Here is a 24,455-nt window from a genome sequence, read left to right as displayed (position 1 = left end):
TTAGCCAGCTTCCCCATGCCAGTGTATGGCACATTCTCCTGTTGCTGTTGTCCACCTGATGTTGGCCAGGGGGTAATGTCCACCCTCTGCTCATGCCATTGTTTATCCCTACCATCATAGAGCTTTCCTTTGAGTCTACAAGCCAAAATAAACCTTTATTTTCCTACAAGCTGCTCTTGGTCTGGTGATTTCTGCCAGCAACGCAAACCTTCCTGCAACACCCACTGTCTCTACCCTTCATCTTCCCACATGAATCTTGGGAAGAAATTCAGCCATGACCGCTGCTTTCATGGAATTTATGTTCCAAAGACCACCCAAAAGGAAGTCAAGGTGTCTCTGTCTTGCAAGGTTTCTTCACTACTTAAGATTAGAAAAAATGCTGAATACATTGTCTCAGCCCAGAGATGATGAAGAGAGAAAGAACCTAAGAGCAAACAAAAGAATTCAAGACAATTTTACAAATTAAACTTAAGGATGATAAAAAAAAAAAATTCTAAGGTAAGAACCTGGCAATACCTGGACAGGATCTGGAATCACCGTCATAGCAGAAACAAACCTGCAGGCATGTCTGTGAGGTATTTTCTGGATTAGTTGGGAGGACCTGTCCCAACCGTGGGCAGCCCCTTCCCCTGGGCTGAATCCTGGGCCACGTGAAAGGGAGAAAGCTAGCTGACACTCAGCACTCAGCACTCTGCTTCCTCTCTGCTCATAGGGTGACATGACCCTGCCTGCCTGCTCCTGCCAATCTTCTGCTGCCATGGGAGACTTACTCTAAAACTGCAAACTCAAAAGAAGCCTTGTCCTGATTTAGGCTGCTTCTGGTCAGAATTTTGTTCCAGCAATGAGGAAGTAACTGAAGGAAAAACAGCTTTACTAAGAGATTAATGAAGACTTCAGGAGCAGGAACCATGACCTGTGAATCAGGTGAATCCTGAGACTGGGACTCCCATTTGCCATCATTATGGACAGAGCGTGGAGAATTAAAAAATGACATACTTAGCTCTGGCCATGGGTTGGTTTCAGTGAACTAAATTTCCAGTGACAGCCATTTCCTCTATTTTAATTGTGTTCTGTTTCATACCATGGGTATAGTTGTAGAGAGATAATTTCCTGAATAAGAGGAAGAGTATGCATTTCACTGTGTCTCTCTTGGTTCATAATAGGATCAAATCTGATGCAAGTGATGGAATTTTAAATAATAATTTTTTCTCACAAATAAATAAATAATATTAATCTCTTATCTTTGTGACTAAATAACTTTATCTCTGTGGCTTTATTAGATGAAAGAGGGTTAAAAATAATGTTAAACTTAACTTTAACTGCATCTTTTGCAGGTCATTTCTGCATGTATCTTGATAACCTTATCAGTGAGAGTAGAGCCCAGGACAATTAAGGATCCTTTATTCACCCATGTTCTTAGTTACCATAGGAAATTGCGGATTTCACAACGACATTTTCATGCATGTCTATCACTGTACTTTGCTCATATCCATCCCTTTCTCCACACTGCTTTTGGAGGTGGCTCCATTGTAGGTCCTGTTCTTTTCCCAAGTATCCTTTGATTTCAACAAGTATCTTTGAGCAGGGGTATCCAACCTTTTGACTTCCGGCCATGGCATCATTATCTACAAATGCTCTGGGTCTCTTCATAGCGGCGCAGGAGTGCTTGGAGCCTACGGGCTGCAGGCTGGACCCTGTACTAGAGGCTCTTGCATGACCTTCCCCAGTTTAATGCACTCTTTTTTCTTGAAGGCTCAGGTGTCTTATCAGATTACACTATACAGTTTTCACATGGGAAATCTTTGAAAACATTTTGATACTTTTGCATTTGAAATTGTGTGCTTACCTATAATTTAGTTAATTTAATTTCCAAATCGATCCAGCTTTCTCCATAATCATCACATGTTTTCAGAAATTCTCCAGAATTGAAAATAAGGTAACTTGTAAAATGCTCCTAAAAGTCGATGTTTTAATTATGATTAAATTTAGTTGTTAATTGGGCTGGGGAGGTGGCTTAGAGGCTAAGGTGCTTGACTGCAAAGCCAAAGGACCCAGGTTTGACTCCCCCAAACCCACATAAGCCAGATGCATAAGGTGGCACATGCCTCTGGAGTTCATTTGCAGCAGTTAGAGGCCCTGGTGCACCCATCCTCTCTCCCTCTCTGCCTCTTTCTCTCAAATAAATAAATAAAAATAAAATACTAAAAAATAATTTAGTTGTTAACAACAACAGAATACTGTTACATTTTGCTAAAATTTCATTAAACAACAAATTGTTTTGGTTTTGCAATTTCTGTATGCATTAAAATCAAAATAATTTTTCTGCACCTGTATGGCACTCAATAGTGGGGATTTTGCCCCACATAAAGATTAGAAACATGGTTCCAGTTAAACCCAAAGTAAATGTACCCAAATCTCTACTGCCAAAAAGTAAAAGGATAATCAATGTACAAGTGTGGCTTGTACACTCTTCTGAACCTTCTGAGATTCTACTGCACTCTCCTTATAAGACCATCTAGCTTAGCCAATTCAGTTCACAATGCTCAGTGCTGCTAGAATGGTTTGGGTGCACAGATGACCACACAATTCAAAGCGCATCAGCAAGACAACGTTTACTTCTGCAGAAGGAGGCTTGCTCAGACAAGCAAGACCCGGCTGGCTGGGATGTGGGCCGGGTTTCTTTCTAACTCTAGGGTCCTGTTGTCTCTGGTTGGTCAGAGCTCCACCTCACACGCACGCAACTGGCTAAAATGTGGAAGCAGCACAGCGTCCAGGGGAACCTAAAAAGACCACTTTAATTCGAAGGATTGTTGACTTTTCTGGTCTCAAAGCAGCTGACTTAGGAAGGGGGGCTTCCCATAGAATGCCATCTTACAGAACTGATTTTCCATTTTCCACCCTTTGACAGAAAAGGCAGGCCCTCCCTCTCCATCTCTCCCTCCCTCTCTCTCCGCCTCTCCCTCCCTCCCTCATTCTCAGGGTGCTAAGAATCGTCTTATAGTGCTTGTTAAAAATAGAGATTCCTGAGCCTTGGTAGGCACGTGTAAATCATTTCTTGGGAGGCATTGTATAAGGCAAATCTTGGTAGGCATTATAAATTTCCTTTCGTGTTAAACTCTCTACATCCTCTGAATTTCTGCTTTGATGAGTTTTGCACGTTGTGGGAGGAGGGGCAGAAAGACTGTAAGAACCACAGGGTGGAAAGGGTATCCTGAGGCACTGTCCTCGCCCCCACACCCAGAGCCGGACTGGGGCATTCGCTGAGGACGGCCCTCAGTGGAATGGGGGGGAGGGGAAGAGCTGCGAATATGACCAATCTAAGATATGTTCTTACAGTAAAGTTCATAATTAATTAAAAGAAATAGAGGTGCTTGGGCTACAGCCCCTTCTCTTATGCAATAGATCTAGGAATAGCCCTGAACCTTGGGTTTTCAAGCCGCCTGAAACCCCAGAGGCATCAACCTGCAGGGAAGAGAGCCTGGTATGCGTGGTGCATGATCTGCTGGTGACATACATGTTCACTTGAGTTACTGGCCCATAAAAATCTCTCACAACCGTGGCTTACATTATAATCACCTGCAGAGCTTTCATACACACTCACGCTGTCCCAAAGATGCTGATCGTCTCTCAGCCTGGGGTGGACCTGGGCATTGGTATTTGTACCACCCAGGCTCAAAACCACTAGCAAAAGAAGAGTATGGGCTCCTGAAAAGGATCAACCCACATGCTGAGGTTATGTCAAGACCTAAGCCTGCAGGCTGCCCTCTTGGAAGCAGATGTCTGTAGAACTAGGTCTCCTGGGATCTCTTCATTCCCAGTTTCCCCAACACCCCCAAACTGGACTTAAAGTTACAGCACCAAAAATCATCTTCCCCTCAGCTCTCATCCACTTGAAAATGATTTAGTTAATGCTCTTATAAAAGAAATTCCACCATAATTAGTCTTTGTGTTATAAACAACAAAAACTCTGAAGGAAAAGTCCTTTAATCAAAACTGGAAAACAAAACAATCTCTGGCTGTGCTTAAAAGCCAACACAAATATTAAGCCGAAACTCCTCAGCCCTTTGATTCCTGCCTCTTTCCCATATGGGAGACACTACACATATTTTCAATTAAACAGTCTGACAACCAGAAGAAACCCACGGTGCATGGTTTAATGAGCATGTACTGTGTGTACAGTGATCAACAGACTGACAATTTACTCAGTTCAAACTGGCAGGAGAGCAGTACATGTTAGTGGAAAGCTTTGGGAGGCCTTTTCACTTACAAGAAGAAAGTTGAAGAATAGTTCAACATTCATTAGATCAAGCTGTCCTTGAAAAGCCCCAGTAACCTCAACTTTGTCTAAGTCCTTAAGTCCTGGTGAAAACATTCCTTTTTTGAAAAAAATAGAACACAAGGCTGGGGAGATGGCTCAGTAGTTAAGAGGCACTTCCTAGCAAAGTCTGCCGGCTCAGGCGTCATTCTCCAGTACCCATGTAAACCCAGATGCATAAAGTGGCACGCGTATCTGGAGCTTGTTAGTGGTGGCAAAAGACCTGAGCATGCCAGTTCCTCTCCCTCTCCATTGCTCTCTGTCTCCGCTCTCCCTCTCTCTCCCTCTCTCTCCCTCTTTCTCTCTCTCCCTCTCTCTCTCTCTCTCTCTCCTTGGAAATAAATAACTAAACACAGCACAAACATAAACCACACAGGCATTTTAAGGGCCTCTGGTGCTGTCCAGGGTTAAGTGGCACTTTCTGACCCGTGATTTCTCCAGTGACTTCCCAATGAATGAATTGAGTTCTGGGATGTGCGCGTTTTTTTCCACAGCGACCGCTTTATAAATGGGAATTATTCTATTAAACATCATTACTTTATCAATAATTTAGAAGTTTAGTATACTGGAAAAATAGAGACTTTTGTGACAAAAGCATTCAAATTCTCAGTGAAACATTTAGGCGTGACCTTTGGTCAGATCGTGTCCCTTCTCTTTTTTTTTTAAATTATTTTTATTTTTTATTTCTATTTTAGTGTCCCTTCTCTTGAGCTCAGGTTCCTACTCTGGGAAACACGGGCAATAACACCTACTGTGCACAAGGAAGATTTGGCAACTTCCTCCCAGTCACTGGCAATGGAGGAGCACTTAAATTGAAGCTAGTTGACCCACAGTTCTGATGACAGAATTAGAGTTAAGACAGCCCGACTCTCCTGAGATTTCTGCCATAAACTTATATCAAGGTTAGAATGGAAGGAAAACAGTGGCATAACATGTATGCAAAATATAGTTCCATTATTTAATCCTATCCAGTCTCAGATTGGAAATTTCCAGTTTTTTGAGACAAGGCCTTACTATGTAGCTCAGGCTGACCAGAAACTCATTCTGTAACTCAGGCTGGACTCAAACTCACTGTCACCCTGTCTTGCCACCTGAGTACTGGCACTGCAAGTGAGTGTCTCCTTGCCTCGGTCTCACCTTTATTTCAGAAACAGGAAGAAATCTCGTGATCACACCAGAAATTTCTGACATGTTTAACATTTCCCATTACAAGAACCTGAAATTTCCTGTGTCCCCTCTTTGTTCTTCCCACCTGAATTCAGCGAATTTTTATCTTCCATGTATACTTGCAACCTCACTAATCACAAGGGGTAGCAAACTTGTTTCCTGATTTTATATGCATAAACTTTATTTACTGTTGGCTCTAAGGCACAGATGAAGTGGAGACCTGTCAACTAGATGCTATGAAAGCAATGGCAAAAGGTGTGTGTCACTTGGTTCTGAACTACAGTTTCTCAAACACTCATATGAGCATAATAATAACAACATAAATAACAGCAACAATAATAAATATCAGAACAGTTCTTAAGCAAGGACAGTGAAGTTATAATTTATTGCTTGGGCCACATATCACAGATAAGAAAAAAAGCATTTATTAGCATCTTATTCAAAAAATGACCAAATCTGAAAGCTCCAATGTCCTTACTATAAAAAGGGACAATAAAAGCTTCCTTTTACTTTTATGGTGAGTTACAGAGAACATTTATAAAATCAGCCAGAATAGTATTTCATACTTAGTCCCCTTAGAAAAGTCTAAATGTTGATTACTTAAGAAATGAATGCATTTGTGTTACTCAGATGTAAAATTCAAACACATAGATGCTGTCCACAGTCCCTGCATTCTCACTATAAATGTGTGGGAATGCAGTGATGCATCAGTGTACATGTATAATTTTCAAGTTGATTGTTTAGTGTCCCCCCCCACCCCTGAAATGGTATTCTCGTGTATCCCAGCCATTGACCACAGCCAGAACGCAACCAAATACACATTGAAGTGTGCATTTGTCTCCAGGGGAGGGTGCTCCAATGCATACCCTAATACACAGATGGTGTGGCTCAGTAAGGGGGGCTTTAGATAGACAATCTTGGCTTTGAAGACTGACTATGCTGTGCATGGGTTTAATGACCTCAGTCGACATAACAAAACTCCTCAGTCATGGACTGCTCACCTGATAAATACTGCAAATACTGAGAACTTATATAGCTATTGTAAGTGAGGCTGGGTCTGAAATGTTCAACAGGGAATATGGTAAGGGCACCCACCAGAATGGACTTAACAGTTTTTCTGGGACATGCTCATTAAGTATGAAGGATTAAATTGTGGAGGTATTCACCTTGGTCTTGAATTGCTGGGTATGCTCAAACATACCTATATTAAGTGAGGAAAATATATATCAAAAGACATTGAGGGGCCTGGAGAGATGGTTTAGCAGTTAAAGAGCTTTCCTGCAAAGCCAAAGGACCTTGGTTCAATTCCCCAGAACCCACGTAAGCCAGATGCACAAGGAGGCACATGCATCTGGAGTTTGTTTACAGTGCCTGGAGGCCCTGGAATGCCCATTCTCTCTCTTTCTCTCTCTCTCTCTCGCTCTTTCTCTCTCTCTCCCTGCCTATTTCTGTATCTATCTCTCAAATGAATGAATAAAAATAAAAATATTTTTCAAAAGACATCGAGGTCTGGAGAGATGGCTCAGCGATTAAGGTGCTTGCATTCTCAGTTCAATGACCTGGGTTTGATTCCCCACTACCCATATCCAGCCAGACGCAGAGTGGCGCATGCATCTGGAGTTAATTTTCAGTGGCTGGAGGCCCTGATACATCCCTTGTTTCTCTCTGTGTGTCTTTTTTTCCCTGTCTCTCTGCTTGCAAAAAAATTAATAAAATTAAAAAATTAAAAATATTTTTTAAAGACATTGAAATGAAATAAGCAAAATTAGCAACAACTCTACACCATCCAATTACTCTTTTTTTTTTTTTTTTCACTTGTGTTGAGTTTTCGTCTCATGATTTTACTAACTGGTTGTTCCTTAAAGTGATGAGCCACTTATGTCACTTGACGATGATTGAGGCACTCCTCAGAAAACCCTACACTCATAGACACATCAGGTGATTTCACTGGAAATGTTATCAGGTACACATCCCTGAATAATTCTGTTTTCTTTTTTTTTTTTTAAATTTTTTTTTGTTCATTATTTATTTATTTATTTGAGAGTGACAGACACAGAGAGAAAGACAGATAGAGGGAGAGAGAGAGAATGGGCGCGCCAGGGCTTCCAGCCACTGCCAACGAACTCCAGACACGTGCACCCCCTTGTGCATCTGGCTAACGTGGGACCTGGGGAACCGAGCCTCGAACCGGGGTCCTTAGGCTTCACAGGCAAGCGCTTAACCGCTAAGCCATCTCTCCAGCCCTAATTCTGTTTTCTTAATTCAACAACTCTTTTATTTTTGTAAAGTATTCTGCTAAATCTTTCCTAATATTTCTTGTCCTAAAGTTCAATGTGTGTTATATTAAAGACAGCCACTCTAGACATCCTATATTGTTTTCATTGCATGGCCTTTTCCACCAGTTTACTTTAAACCTGTGTGTACCTTCATATTTAAAGGTTATCGCTATATGGAATGTAGTTGTTCATGACATCTGAATATATTCTGATATCTTTGTCTTTTATAAATTTTTTTTCATTTTTGTTTATTTATTTGAGAGTGACAGACAGAGAGAGAGAGAGAATGGGTGCACCAAGGCCTCCAGCTATTGCAAATGAACTCCAGACACATGCACCCCTTGTGCATCTGGTTAATGTGGGTACTGGGGAACTGAGCCTTGAAGCAGGGTCCTTAGGCTTCACAGGCAAGTGCTTAACCACTAAGCCAACTCTCCAGCCCCTGATATCTTTTTCTTTTAATTAGAATGCATATGATCCATTAGTACTTGATAAAATCACTAGAATAACTACATTTTTAATGGTACCATTTTTTTATTGGTTTGTTTGCTTGTCTGTTTCTCATTCCTGTTTTTTGTTCCTGCAATATCTTTGTATCTTTCTTTTTTTCCTGGAGGTAGGAACTCACTTTAGCCCAGGCTGACCTGGCACTCACTCTGTAGTCCCAGACTGGCCTCAAACTCCCAGCAGTCCTCCTGCCTCTGCTTCCTGAGTGCTGGGATTAAAAACATGCAGCGCCATGCAAGGCGCTTTGTGAAATTTTTAGAAAGTGAGACTCTTTTAATTTACATATTTGTTTAAATTTTCACTTATTTATTGGAGAGAGGCAGACAGAGTGAGAGAAAGAATGGATGCACCAGGGCCTACAGCCACTGTAAATGAACTCCAGATGCATGTCTCACATTGTGCATCTGGCTTACATGGGTACTGGGGGATTGAAACTGGATCCTTAGGCTTTGCAGGCAATCACCTTAACTGCTAAGCCATGTCTCCAGCCCTAGAAAGTGAGATTCTATCTTATCTATGCTGTCTTCTTTTAGATTGGTTGTTCCCCTTCTTTTTCCCAAGTTCCTTTTCTACTTTGATGTCTTTTTTTTCTTGCATATTTGTGTGACCTGTTGAGTTTAATTAGGGCTGTCTGCATGAGCATCAGTAGGGGATTTAAAGACATTCTTAATCTTTTACAATATTCTTAGAGAATTAGCTTTATACTACTTCCCATAAAATTTGAAAAACTTCCACCTACATAAGTCCATTTACCATGCCTCATATTCTTCATGATGTAATTTTTATATGTATTACATCTACACATATTACATTATAAATGCCATGGGATGATGTTATAATTTTTGTTCTAATCAGAGCTATTTTGAAGACTTAAATATGGAAAAAGGTTTTTTATGTTTGTAATTCTGATATTTTTCATTCCTTCTTAAACATTTCAGATTCCCTCTGGTGTTACCTCACTTCAACCTGAGAAACTTCCTTTAGCATATTGCGGTGCAGGTCTGCCAGCCATGGTCTTTTTGGGTTCTTTTGAAACTTTCTCTTCATTTTTTAAATTAATATTTTATATATTTACTTATTTGTAAGCAGAGATGGGAGAGAGAAAGAGAGGGAGAGGCAATGGCACCCCAGGGTCCCCGGCCATGGTCAACAAACCCCGGATGCATGTGCCACTCTGTGCATCTGGCTTTACGTGGGCACTGGGGATCACAGCAGGGTTGTTAGACTTTGCATGTAAGTACCTTAACCACTAAGCCATATCTCCTGCCCTTCTTTTCATTCTTATATATTTTTCTTTTTCTTTGTTTTATTCTTTTCATTCTTGAAGGACACTTTATGCAAAGAATTTTGAATCATTGGGTTCCCCTGTTTTCTGGCTGCCTCCTCCAACCAACTTTCAAAACATCATTTCATACTTATTTATTATTTATTTATTTGAAAACAGAGAGAGACAGATAGAGAATGGGTATGCCAGGGCCTCTAGCTACTGCAAACAAACTCCAGATGCATGCACACTTTTGTACGTCTGGCTTTATGTGAGTAGTGGGGAACCAAACTCAGTTCATTAGGTTTGCAGGCAAGCACCTTAACTGCTGAGCCATCTCTCCAGCTTCTGCTAAAAAGCCAGTGCTCATTTGAAGTATTGTTCCCAAAAAGGTATTGGACCATTTTTCTTAAGATTTTTTTTCCTCTTGGAGCAGAGGTACATTTTTCTCCAAATTTGTCCCATTTATGCCAGGTTTGAGGGCACACATGTGCACTTGGGAGGGGGAGGTGGGGGGATTATACATTCAAGGATAGCCTGGGCTACATAACAAGACCTTGCTTAAAAAAAAACACATTAAAGCCGGGCGTGGTGGCGCACGCCTTTAATCCCAGCACTCGGGAGGCAGAGGTAGGAAGATTGCCATGAGTTCAAGGCCACCCTGAGACTACAGAGTTAATTCCAGGTCAGCCTGGACCAGAGTGAGACCCTACCTCGAAAAACCAAAAAAAAAAAAAAAACAAAAAAAAAACATTAAAATTGGGCTGCAGAGATTTCTCAGTAGTTAAGTCACTTGTATAAAAAAAAAAAAAAAAAAAAAAGCCTATAAAAAAGCCTAACAACTCAGGTTCAATGTTCCAGTACCCACGAAAAGCCAGTGGCACATGTCTGGAGTTGGTTTGCAGTGGCTAGAGACCCTGGTGTGCCCATTACCCCTCTCTCATTCTCTCTCTCTCCCCCTCCTCTTTCTCTCTCTTTCCTTGCAAATAAACATTTTTTTAAAAACCTATTTGGTGTTTGTGTTTTCTAATTTTTAAAATTTGTACAATTATGTATTTGGCCACATTTGAAAACACAACTATTATTTTTCCACACACCCTTTTGTGTGTGTGTGCATATGTATGTGGATGCATGTTTGACATCGGGTGTCTTCTTGTTGAGCGCTGCGTGCCGGGCTAGCCGGCTTGTGAACTCTGGAGACCATCCTGCCTCTGCCTCCCACGCGCACTGGGTTTGCTGGGATGACGAATTCACACGCTACCTTGTCTGACTTCAGTGTTGGTTCTGGCCATCCCAAATCCCGTTTCTACAGTCATATAGCAAGCACGTCATCCGCTGTGCCATCATGTCCCAGCCTCAGGCACTTTTCTCTGATTCTCTTCCTCTTCTCCCCAATTCCATGTCTGCTACACATATTAATTTTTGCCGTACAGTTCCGTGAGGGATGGCTCATTTTTCTCTCTGCGAATGTTGAAATAACTTTTCTTTCTGTGCTGCAGAAATTAGATAGCTATGGATTTACCTCGGGCTCACGGACACTTTTCTTGGTCACCTCCAACTGTGGTTGGCCCACTCAGTGCATTTCTATGTCAAAAACGCTGCAGCAATTGGCACAGGAATTTCTACTAGTTTCTTTTAGCCTTTCCCTGCACTACCCGCTTGTCTAGTTTGAACTTACTCTCCTCTACTTCATGCAGTGTGGTTAGAGTAGCTTTTCATCTATCAACTCCCACATTCGGGTCATCCTGACATCAGTCGGTCAGATAATAGATTTTTCTCACAAAAGTTGCTCACACTTTTTTTTAGTGTGTCATAAAATTTGGGTCTGTGTTACGGACACATATAGGTATCAATGCTATAGTGTGAACAGTGTGAATTCTGTTTTAGTTCTCTGAGGAATATTGAGTTATTAGTTTTAATAGGCAAGTAATTCAGTTATAGTGGAAATGAAAACAATCTTTAATGGCAGCCCAAACAAAATCTCAGGTTAGTTTTTTTTTTCTTTTTTCATTTTTAACTGTTTATCTGTTCTTGTATACATGGATCAGGTATTAGCCAAAAATCTGAGAATTTTAAAAATCTTTTAATAAATGTTTTGCTTATTTATTTGCGAGAGAGAGAGAAAGAATATAAATGAGTATAGGCACACCAGGGCCTCCAGCCACTGCAAACGAACTCCAGACACATGTACCACCTTGTGCATCTGGCTTACAGGTGTACTGGGGAATTAAACCTGGGTCCTTTAGCTTTGTAGGCAAGTGCCTTAGCTGCTAAGACATCTCTCCAACTCTCTGAGAACTGTTTAGGTAGATTTAGGAGCTTGCCTCTCTGCTTCTCTCCTTACTAGGATTCTAAACTTAGGTTCCAGTGGTGGTTACAGCTCTGAATACTGTTGTGCAAATCTGAAAGGCAGTTGTCCATGGGAGGTTAGCCAACCCAGCGGACAGTCGCTTCATCCTGCCCCTAGCCTAAAGTGCTGTAAACAGTAACTCATTCCGCACTGGCAGAGTCTTGAATATTAATTCTGCCAAGAATCTGCCCACTCATTTTTACTCCTTTGTGTGCCTAGGTCAGGGGGTAGGGGGGAGGAGGAGCCTATTACAGTTGACAGACATGTGTGGGAATGTCAGACCCAGTAGAGCTTGCTTACCATAATGGAAGTGGAGATGGTTAAAAACACATAGGAAACATTCCTTTGCATTTCCCAACTCCTCCAAATACTTCACCTCCATCCATTATCTCATCTATCAATATGTGGGTTTAGCTTCAAAAAGAAGCAGAAGTCATGAGCTGGGAAAGGGCTCAATGGCTAAAGGTCCTTTCTTGCAAAACCTGACAGCCCAGGTTCAGTTCCCCCATACCCACATAAATCCAGATGAACAAAGTGGAACACGGGATCTGAAGTTCGTTTGCAGAAGCGAGAAGCCCTATGTTCCCATTCTCTCTCTGCCTAAGGGTCTATCTATCTGTCATCTATCTGACTATCATCTATCTATCAATCTAACATCTATCTATCATCTATCTATCTCTCCCTCCCTTCTCTCTCTTAGATAAAACAAAATAGCAATTATTTTTGTCAAGGGTTCCATTTGTCTAGTTATTTGCAAGGAGAGAGGGAGGAAGTATGGGAACACCAGGAGCTCTTGTCACTGTAAATGAACTCGACCCTTGTGCCACTTTCTGCCTCTGGCTTCCCCGAGTACCGGGGGAGCTGAGCCCAGGTCATCAGGCTTTGCAATAAGTGCCTTCACCACTGAGCAGTCTTTCCAGCCCAGAATATTTTCAAAATATTTCACTTAGTTATTTATGTTGAGAGAGGGAGAAAAAGGAAGAGAGAGAAAGGGAGAGAGAGAGAATGGGGGTGCCAGTGCCTCTAGCCACTGCAAATAAACTTAAGACGCATGCTCTACTTTGTGTATTAGGTTTCATGAGGGCTCTGGGGGATCGAACCTGGGTCGTTTGGCTTTGCTGACAAGCACTTTAACCACTAAGACATCTCTCCAGCCCCAAAATTATTTTTTTTAAAAAGAAACAGCTTCTTCCTCTGGAAAAGGCCAAATGGCAGATGGCACCAGTCAGCAGGAGGGCAGGAGGATAAAGAAGAAGGAGGAGGAGAAGAAGAAGAGGAAGAAGGAGAAGAAACAGAAGCTAGTCCTGGAGCTTCCTCAATCATCCTGCCAACCACAGAAGACTGGAGTCACAGCGCGGATTAAAACGCAGTGATGAAATATCCGCGGCTCTGGCTCCTCGGCTGGCAGCACTTCATCTCACAAGTAATGATGTGTTTATTGATCATCCCTCCAAAGATTATCCACGTGGAACTTACTCACATTATTTTCCCTTTTCTGTGTGGTCTCAGATCTCTCTCCACCTGCCTCATTGAAACTGCTGCAGGAATTATTCAGAGATATAGAATACTTGGGTTTGGACGCTGACACACTTTCGGGAATGGGGGTTTATGACCTACTAGCAGACCAGGTGGGAGGTCCGAGAATTTCTGTATGACTAGCTCTCAGACAGTACATTAGGAGAAAGTTATGGCGTGACACAGCTCGGTTTTATGCTGGATTTGAGGAAAAGGGTTCAAGTTTCTATGGCCTGCCTAATCATGGGGTGGTTAGAAAGCCTATGCCGATGCCCATTGGTCTGAAAGGCGCCATCTTTCAGAGGATTGTTACTGAGCCTCCATTACTGTGACTGGAGAAAATACACATCCGCTGAAGGGCTGGCTCAGTAGCTAAAGGCACGTGCAATGCCTGCTGGACCATTCTCCAGTTCCCACATGAACCAGATGCACAAAGTGGCACATGCATCTGGAATTTACCTGGTCTGCTCATCTCTTTCTCCAAGTAAATAAATAAAATGCATTTGATTTACTCCGTGAAACCTCTTTAGTATAGAAGGAAGAGAAGCTGGGAGATGGCTCGGTGGTTAAAAGCTCTTGCTTACAAAGCCTGTGCACCTGGGTTCAATTCCCCAAACACCAGATCAGACTGCCTGGGCATTCATTTATAGCAGCAACCTAGTCTGGGGCGCACGCGCGTGCACACACACACACACACACACACACACACACACACAAATAAAATAAAAATAATAAAAGGAAGAGATGCCTCTACTTGGTCTTCAATCCTCTTGACACAATCTTTCAGTGTCTATTTTATGACACCAGGATGTCCCTTGCCCAGGACCAACCCCATACCCTTCAAGACCTTTGTTCTTTTGACAAGGTCTCCTGCCACTCACTGTTCATATCATTTCAATCCCATCATCATCACAAAGACATGAGAGACATGCCAACTTGACTTTGTAACTGTTCAACCTCATTTTTTGAAGATAAACCTTATTGAATATGTGTAACCATCTAGTGGGGGAGAACAATATGTCAATCAGGAAATAGCTAAGTGGCACTTCATGCACAATGAAGGTAGTGCTTTCTTACCGAAAGTGAAGTCATCACTCTTATTTAACTGACACAATATTTATATTCCAATTTAAAATGGCAGCTACAAATAGAAGTAAAGAGAGGGCACATTCTCCAAGGGAACCTAGCTCTGAAATTTTTACCCTTTTAAAAGTTCTCTTTGGGGCTGGAGAGATGGCTTAGTGGTTAAGGCGCTTGCCTGCAAAGCCAAAGAACACAGGTTCGATTCCCCAATACCCACATAAAGCCAGATGCACAAGGTGGCACATGCATCTGAAGTTTGTTTGCAGTGGATAGAGGCCCTGGCACACCAATTCTCTCTCTTTCTCTCTCTCTCTTTTTCATTCCCCCCTTTTCTCATTCTCTCATGTAAATAAATAAAAAATATATTTTAAAGTTCTATTATATGCACCAGGAATACCAATACTATTAGTGTTACTATAACTAGGATGCCTACAGCAGGCCCCTTACGCCACTCTTTGAAAACCATGAAAACTCAGCAAAAGCTACCTCTCAGCTGCGTGCTCCCTCCACGGAGATCTCGGGGCGGGGCGAGCAGAGCTTCTGCAGGTGACAGGGTGCAGCAGGCTGTCCCAGGACACCTAAGCAAGACATGCAGATTGTCAGTCAGCAGCAAATGGATGGCTTCTGGGCACAGAGGCACCAAGCACACTGAGCTGAGCTGGAAAAGTCCTCCCTGTGGACTAGCCACCATGACCTGGGAAGAGCTTTGCAGCCTGATCGGGGAGAAAAGTCATCCGTGGTTTTTTCTAGCAGGGGCTTCTGCAAGCCTTGTGGACGGCCAGCCAGATCAGATGTACCAACTAGTGCCATGGGGGGTGTATCTGTTATGGGGGAAACCAACTCTTCCCTCCATGGCAGGGAATTATGCCTAGTACTGAAACTCTAACCAAAAGCCCGGGGTTGGGGAGGACAGGTGCCCTATGGAACTACAGCTATCGTCCTCCTAAATGAATATATTCTGCCCACCAAACTGTCCTCTGAATACTTATGTTTAAGCCCATATATTAATGCTACTCTCGCTTTTGGTTAGAGAAGCTTTTCTTTTCAGATGGCGGTCACCTCTGGGGTGACTCAAAACTCATCTTTATGTGGAGAAGAAGTGAGAGCTGAGTGTTCAGCACTAATGAAAACATCTCTGTCACACACTGCAAGGCTCAGGGACCATTGCGGAAGAGGTAGCTGGAAGAGGAGCCAGAGGAAGGGGAGGAGGGTGTGTGCAGATGCTTGCACCCCATAGGCATGCAATGTGGAGACCAGGGAAAAATATCCAGTACCTTTTTTTTAATTATTATTGCTCTTCTGCCTTACTTCTCTGAGACAGAGGCCGTCACTGAGCTGGGAGTCCCCACTGCTTATTTGCTTGTGTGTTTTTCCAGTTACACTGATGGACTGGCGAGCCCCCGCAATCCTCTCTCTCCCTCTCACCCGGCAGTAGGGTTACAAACACATTCAGCCATGCAGGCATTTCTTCTTTTATGTAGGTGCTGGGAATTGAACTCAGGTCTTCATGCGAGCTTAGCAAGTGTTCTTAGCTGCTGAGCCATATCCCCAGCACCAGGACACATTTTTCTAAATATGGGTAGAGTACCATGTTAGAGTAGCTGACACAGGTTGGGCCAAACGAGACCCCATGGCCACCTTACATGCCGGGGTAGCTCCGACATGGATACCTTTAACTGCTGAACCATCTTCCCAAGCCCTCTTTGTTTTTTTCTTGATTTTAGGAGGCTCCTTTTATGTTCTGGCTGCTCACTCCTTCTCTGTCAAATATGTTGCCAATATGTTTGGCAATTTAGGATGGTCATGATTAGTGCAGTTGAATTGCCTTGCCATCAAATTTAACTCTGTGTATTTCTGGCTCTAACTCTGTGTATTTCTGGAGAAGATGACCAGAGACTTCGTTACCACAAGTTGCTTAATGACATCCCAGCTGATCAGCAGAGCTCTTATCTCCACCCATTTTTTTCAATTTAAAATAATTTATTTATTTATTGTGAGAGGAAGAAGGCAGGGAAGAAAAGAGGGAGATGGAGAGAGAATGTGCATAGCGGGGCCTGGGGAATCGAACCTGAATCCTTAGGCTTCACAGGCAAGCACCTTAACCACTGAGCCATCTCTAGCTCTGACCTCTCTCTTTGCATTTCCCTATATACCCTTTTTTTTGAAACAAAATGTCACAAGCACAAACACCCATTTATTCTCTAGAATTTTATTTAAAGACTATTGTTTCCTTTCTTTAAAAAAAATCCAACTATAAAACAAAACACAGAAGCAAACAAAACAAAACAAAAACAATTATTTTGGTCCATGCCATCACATTTGATCTGCTCAATGCTGTAATTAAAGACATTGGAACTGTCCATCCAATAAATATTTATTGTGATCCTATTGCGTCACTCAGTGTTCTTTACAACTCTGAACACAATGGCCTTCCTTCCTGCCTTCATTCTCAGAGGGGAAGAGAGTCATAAAACAACAACAACAAAAAAATCTGTTGTAAGCAAGCCAGTGTGTGGTACATGTTGAGTGTTGCCCTAGGAAACAACACAGCAAGTTTACAAAGACTGCGGTATTTTTAAGCGAGAAAGTCTGGAGCGACCTCACTGGGAGGGAACATCTTAGGAAAACCCTGAATGAGATGCAGGAGACAGGAAAACGCTGGCTCTGGATGAGGAAATTTCCAAGCAGGGAGATCCAGATGCGTTGAAGTACGTTGGTGTGCGGGTAAGAAGCCAGTGTGTGCCCGGAGCAGTGAGGGGAGAGGGGTGGGGGACGGAAGGCAAGGGCCAGCCGCCAGGGGTGCTGACCTTAGGGGCCCTGTGGACTTGTGCTTTAGACCTTAAACAATTCCACAGTTCCCGGGGGGGGGGGGGGGGGGGGGCGGGGAAGAAGAGCTGACTTACATTGTCATATGGTCTTTCTAGCCCTTTGGAGAGAATAACTAGATATTGGACATTGAGGTGTTTCCTGCAGTAACCTGAGAAAGCTGCAGCCGGGTCATGTGGGCATGGTGGGGAACAGCCGGCTCAAAGCTTCAAATTCTGAAAACAGACCCAAGATGCCAGGCAATAGGCTGGAGCCAGAAATACACAGAGTTAAATTTGATGGCAAGGCAATTCAACTGCACTAATCATGACCATCCTAAATTGCCAAACATATTGGCAACATATTTGACAGAGAAGGAGTGAGCAGCCAGAACATAAAAGGAGCCTCCTAAAATCAAGAAAAAAACAAAGAGGGCTTGGGAAGATGGTTCAGCAGTTAAAGGCACTTGCTTGCAAAGCCTGCTGGCCCTGGATCGATTCCCCAAAACCCACATAAATCCAGCTGTGTAAAGTGGCACATGTGTGTGGACTGTGTTTGTAGCAGCAGGAAGCCCTAGCACATCCATACACATTCATTCTCTCCTTCTCTCTCCCTCTCCCTCTTCCTTTTTCTCTCTCAAACCAGTAAATAAAATGAAAACATTTTTTTAAAAGAGAAAGAAAAACACCACAAAGAGAAAGCATGGTAATTCAAACAAGAAACAGCAATGGGTCATGAACATATGAAAGAAGCTCAGACTCACTAGACATAAACAAGATGGGAATTAAAATAAGAAAAATCCATTTTTGTTCCATCCAAGTAGCTAATGTGAAAAAAGACATAAAATTCAATGTTGTACAAGATGTGAGGGAAGTAGCACAATCAGGTGGAAGCAGGTGCATTATCCTAGGGAACACTTTTGTTATATTGTCCAAAGTGATATTACGTAGCGATGCACAGTGAGCCTACCTGGCAAATGTGCTGTCTCAAGGGACATAAGCACAGGAGGTATATGATAAAAATGTTATTTTAGCACTTTTTTTAGTATAACAAAACCTGAAAAATGACCTAAAAATTCACCCAGAAAGAGGAATGGTGTCTCAATCAGGCCGACTGAATGGAATAAGGATAGTCGTGGCACAGGCTAAGGGAGCAGCTTCTTGAAGACAGGAAACTCACAGCTTCTCCAAGATTTCCTGATAAACATAAATGTAAACAAACGACTCATAATCTGATCCGGTCTGACGTGAGCTCTTGACCTGTCTCGTGCTCAGACTCCCCACAGCTTTGACTGCCTTAAACTGAATAAAAGGTGCAAGAACAGTCAGTTCGGGGAGCACTTGGGTGCACCCCCAACCCTCCTTTAAATCACAATGTGTGTGTTGCATGTTACTTTCATACACTTCCAGGCATTGCTGCACTTTGGTAACAGAATGGTATTGGCTTAATTTGCTTAATGGTATTGAACACTACATGGCTGTTAAAAGGAATTAATTGTATTAAACAATTATTTAGAATGGAGTTTCAAAGGGAAAAGTGGGGGGAGGGAGGGCATTAATCATGGAAGTTGTTAATAAAAAAATTGAAAAGATAAAAAAGCAATTACTTATTTACTTATTCGTGAGAGGCAGACAGAGAAAGAGATAGACAGAGAAAATAAGTATGGGCATACCAGGGCCCCCAACCACTGAAAACGAACTCCAGATACATGTGCCACTTCGTGCATCTGGCTTTGCGTGAATACTGGGAAATCAGGCTTTGCAAGCAAGGGCCTTTAGCCACTAAGCCACTTCTCCAGTCCTGGTTTTATTTATATACCAATACGTATGTTTCAAAAGTTAAATGTGAATAAAAGCAACTGAACCCAAATTGAACTGGTATCATAGAATCCTGTAACCTGGAAGTCATACTAAAAGGTAGAACCCTCAAGAGGACCTTAAGGGTATCACCTGAATTGAAGGGCCCTGAAGATGAAACCTAACCTTAAATTTCCCCTGTTTCTCTTCTTCTCTGGCTTTTTCTTTTTTCTTTTCCCTTGGGGCTGGCCTGTGATTCCCTGTAACAGGACATGGTTTACATCCACAATAAGCTATTGATCAGAGAGACCTACTAGATCTCCCAAAACAAACAAGACAGGCTTCTGTCAGAGCACTTGATTACCCATCAGAGGTTAATGGTAAGACCCTACTGCTGAAAACGCCATAGGATGTTGGCACAGACCATGGAGAGACCTGATTGGAATCCAGAGGAGAGCCAGTCCTCAGATAACTAGCTCATCTAGTGCTGGAAGGTGCTACATGAGCTATGGGGGGAAAGTGGCCAACAACTGTCTGAGCAACTCAAAGTCTAAGAGATTCGGATGCAAACAACCTGATGTGATGTTCCACACAGTCATGGTGGGTAACCAATTGTTCTTGGATTGGCTAACAGATCTGCTTAGTGGAAAAGGGCAAATCTAAACTTACAAACTATACTAAGTATTCTTGTAGATACACATATCTATATCCATATGTGAATATAAAACCTGGGCAGGCCATGCCCACCTCAGACTGCCGTAGAGAATTCTGGGCAGGAATAATGGCATCAGGCAGAGCAGAGGATTAGAGAAAAGACAAGAGATGAAAGGAGGGAATTTAGTTTCATCAATAAGTTCTTATTTTCTTTTTAAAGAATGAACAACGCTGGAAGAAAATCTAACCAAACTCGCAAATACTCTGCTCATTTCTGGATCATAGAAATTAAATGATGATTTTTTTTTTTTTCTTTCTGTGCATCAAATAAAGGAGACGGAATAGGAGGGATGAAAGGAACAGGTCGGGATTTACTGTTCACTCTGCAGTGTCTATAAGCTGGTCACAGGTGCACGGTTTCTTAAGGTTGAAATTCAACACTATTTTCCAATGCTTGACTTGCTGACATAAGTTTTCGCTGGTTCTTTGTTTGTATTCTACAGATCAAGCCCAGGACCTGCATGCTAGGTGAGCCCTCTACCACTGTGCCCAGCCCCGCAGTCAGTCAGTGAGACCTACTCTAAGTCATGCCAGTCTTCCTCAGCCTGTAGGGTTGAATTCAAGCTCAGCCAGCAGCGAGAGCCGTTTGTTATTTGGAATGACAAGGAGACCTCTGTCAGGGGACCCCTGGACACTAGCATAAGCCATTGTGTTTAGCACACCGCTACCTGTGCCTGGAGCCACTAACAGACAGGAACAGGGAACACACATTTGCAGACAAAGTCAGCCCAAAGCACGGGACAGACACCTTTTCAACCTTTCGAACATGCCTCTTGCAATTTTCTAAAATCAAGACAATGAACAGGAGGCTTGATTAGTTACTTCAACAGACATAACAATTTTGTCTTCTGTCTTCCTCTCCTTGTAGAAAGCTGGCCATTAACCTTATGTGTGCCAGGTCTGGAGGTTAGGTTTTCCTCCTGCCAAATGGAATCTCTGTTTCAAAAGTGAGTTCACCTTAGAATCAGACTCTCTCTTCCCCCGCCCTTCTCCCTTATTTGAGTTGTTTGACATAGTGTGTTGCTCCAGCCCAGGCAGTCCTGGAATTGACTGTGTAGTTGTCCCAGGCTAGCCTTGACGTCACTGTGATCCTCCTACCTCTAAGGGCCGGGGTTAAAGGTTTGCACCACCATGCATGAGGCAGGATAGTTCATTTGTGTCATTGACAATGAAAAGCTCTTCCCCAGAGCAAGGAGACCATCCTTTAAAGAGCCTAGAATTGTGAAGAAGATGCTTTGGTCTTCTGACAGGGAGACCCCGTGGCTGGGTGAGGGGGAGTTGCAGGAAAGTCCATGATCATGAACTGAAATGCCTGCGTTTTAGCCAATATTGTTTAAAAATGCAACAGGATTGAAGTGGTAATTAAAAGTCTCTCCACAATGAAGATCCCAGGACTAGATGGATTTGTGACTCAATCCAATCAAACTTTTAAGGCAAATAAAATACCAACACTTCTCAAATTGTTCCACAAGCCATAAAGAAGGAACAGTGCATCAAATAAAGGACGTGGTGTGCCTTGACAATGCAAACTTGACAACACTGACGTAGAAACCAGAGAAGATGCTAGATAGTGTAGAGGCCTCCCACATTCCTTGATGGATGAACGAATATTGGGAAAGTGCCTCTATTGCTAGAAGTGATCTACAGACTCAATACAATCCCCTATTCTAATGACATTGCTCACAGAACTAGAAAAATACTTACGTCAAAATTCATATGGAAACACAAAGATCACAAATGGCTAAAGCAACTAATACTGAGTAGAAAGAAAACTTCCAGGGATATCACAAAGCCTGACCTGAGTTTGAATGTATGTCCCCCATAAACTCTGGTAGGTTTTTGTTGTTGTTTATTCTTTTGTCTTTTTTCAAGGTAGGGTCTCACGCTAGCCCATGCTGACCTGGCATTCACTATGTACTCTGAGGCTGGTCTCTAACTTCCAAGGTTCCTCCTACCTCTGCCTCCAAAATGCAGTCATTCAGAAGCATGGAGTATAAGCACCTCTCCATTGTGACTGAAAGTTAATAGAAACTATCTAGTGAAAGGCTGGATTTAATAAAACTGCATGTTAAGCATCTAATATGAGCTGGAAATTATGCTGAGTTCCTGGGCACAAATGTAAAATCTGCAAGAAACTGCCCTCACCTCAGTTTCACCTAATAATACTTATCCCTGTGTTTGAAAGATACACTAGCGAGAACATTCACCTTATAACCGACAAAGCCTGCCTTTATTTCCTTTCACTTATTTTTACTTTAAAAAAAATTTATTTAACTGCGAGGAGAGAGAGAGAAAGAATGTGCACGCCAGGGCATCTTCCCACTGCAAATGAACTCTAGATGTATGAACCATTTTGTGTGTACCTCTGGCTTTATGTGGGTCCTGGAGAACCAAACCTGGATCCTTAGGCTCTGTAGGCCAGTGCATTAACCACTGAACCATCTCTCCAACCTCTATTTTTAGAGATAGAGTCTCTAAAGCATCTCTAGAAGATTCTACCAACAAAACTTTTTTAAAAAGCCGTGAATTGTTTTTCCAGCAAGACATAGATATTACTTCCTTACAGTGCATTCCTGGCCAAGCTAGATGTACCAAATTTAATTCATTGCATGGGCTTACCAACCCAGCCCAATACCCATGGTCATGCTTCGATGCCCCAGCTAACCGTTACATTACGTAGACATTATATAACAGTCTCCAATTCTTTGTGAAGTTGAGAGAAGAGGAGAAGAAAAAAGAGAGGAGAAATAAGAAGACAAGTTTTCTCTGTCAAGGGATCAAGGAATGCTCCGATATATTCTTTGTAATTTTCATGGTACATAATGTGCCTCGTGGATGAATGGATGAAAAATACAAAGTTTTCCATCTCAACTCAAGTGCATTATGAATGGGGAAATTTATATTCAATTAGACCAAAATACCCACCCCCAAAATGTGACCATAGGAGAATAGAATGTTACCCCTCAAGTATGCCTCTTTGATATCAATATTATTTTGAAGTGATTAATGTGAGAAAATGTAGAGCCAAGAAAGGATCTGAAAACAAGACAGAAGCAATCAGCTAGGTGTGGTGGCACTCGCCTTTAATCCCTGCTCTCGGGAGGCAGCTATGGGAGGATCGCTCTGAGTTCCAGGCCAGTCTGAGACTACATAGTGAATTCCAGGTCAGCCTGGGCTAGAGTGAGACCCTACCAAAAGAAAAACCAAAAGAAGCTGGGCGTGGTGGCACACACCTTTAATCTCAGTACTTGGAAAGCAGAGGTAGGAGGATCCCTGTTAGTTTGAGGTCACTCTGAGACTACAGAGTGAGGTCCAGGCAAGCCTGGGCAAGAGTGAGACCCTACCTCAAAAAAACAAAACAAAATCAAGATGTGCTCCTATAACAAACATAGAGATTTGTAAGGCTGGGGAGATTGCTCAGTGGTTAGGTGCTTGCCTACAGAGCCTATCCACCCGAATTTGGTTACCCTGTCTGGAGTCTATTTGCAGTAGCTATAGGCCCTGGCATGTCCATTCTCTCTGTCTCTCTTCTGTCTTTCTATGTTTTCAAATAAATAAATTATTTTTTAAAAAACCTTCTTTAAAAAATTAAAAGCAGCCAGGCCTGGTGGCACACGCCTTTAATCCCAGCACTTGGGAGGCAGGGTAGTAGGACTGCCATGAGTTCGAGGCCACCCGGAGACGACAGAATTAATTCCAGGTCAGCCTGAGCCAGAGTGAGACCCTACCTCGAAAAACAAAAACTAAAAATAAAAACAGAAAGAAAAAAAAAATAAAAGCAATCATTTTTCTAAGAGCAATTTACATCAACAGAGGAACTCTTATTTGTCACGGCCTGGCTTTGTCCTCTGGGATGACTGAATCACTGTAGACCCTTGCCAACTGAGAGGACAGGAAGTAAATTTGCTTGTTTACCAAGCTCATCCTGACCACCTCTCCACCACTAGCCTTCCCACACATCCTTCTTTCTTTGGGTAGGCTGGCGTTGGTATTTGAGGCAGAACTCAAGGCCATCTCTTTGAGATATACTCGAAAGTCTGGGTATCTCCTGTGTATACATGAGGTACACATTGTTAGACTCCTATTAATTTTTTACTTGTTACTTAGTCTTTTGTTGCAAGAACTGTGAAGAATAAGAAACTCATTTCCTTTCCACACACTTACTTCTCTCTAATCTCCAGGTTGGGAGAAAGAACACAAAAGAATAACTGAATATTTATCCTGATTTTTATGGTAATACCTCAATAACCCCGAGTGACCATGGAGACCAGAACATGAGAGGGGCAAGTGAACTTTCAGATATTATTAGAGATTTCTGGCTATGTGTTCTTAATAATGGAATATTTCTCATTTTTACTTTAGTGCTACTATAAACAAGATAATGCCACAGTTCTAACTGCTGTTTAATGAGGGAAAATGCTAAGCCTTTCTACAATAGAATGAAAATATATTTGCAATTCTATTTCCTCATGTTGTCTCAGTTATTTTGGAAGAAGATGAAAATAAAGCAAGATGGAAAACCTACCAGCACTGTTTTCCCCACACAGAGAAAACAAAGCTATAAAATGATGGATCTGATTAGGGGGAAAAAAATGAATTGAGAAGATACCTGCTTTTTCAGTGTAAGAACACTAGAGTTCTGTCTTTTCATGGTCAAATCAAT

The 24,455-nt window shown here is 42.3% G+C and overlaps 1 protein-coding gene across 3 annotated transcripts in view; it reads right to left on the bottom strand.

Annotated features, from left to right (window-relative positions):
* The window catches only part of Fhit (fragile histidine triad diadenosine triphosphatase), a 1,635,415-nt gene that overhangs the window by 1,178,411 nt on the left and 432,549 nt on the right, over positions 1-24,455 (bottom strand). For 2 of the 3 annotated variants that reach the window (XM_045135946.1, XM_045135947.1), the window contains one exon: positions 14,964-15,055. The exons of the other annotated variant lie outside the window; for it this stretch is intronic. The gene's annotated coding sequence lies outside the window, so the exon portion shown is untranslated. The remainder of the gene's footprint in view (positions 1-14,963; positions 15,056-24,455) is intronic. 3 annotated transcript variants of the gene reach the window in all.

The sequence above is a fragment of the Jaculus jaculus genome, chromosome 16, assembly GCF_020740685.1.
Source record: "Jaculus jaculus isolate mJacJac1 chromosome 16, mJacJac1.mat.Y.cur, whole genome shotgun sequence".
Lineage (NCBI taxonomy): Eukaryota > Metazoa > Chordata > Mammalia > Rodentia > Dipodidae > Jaculus > Jaculus jaculus.
Note: the sequence above shows the minus strand (reverse complement) of the source record. Positions and strands in the feature narration are given on the sequence as shown.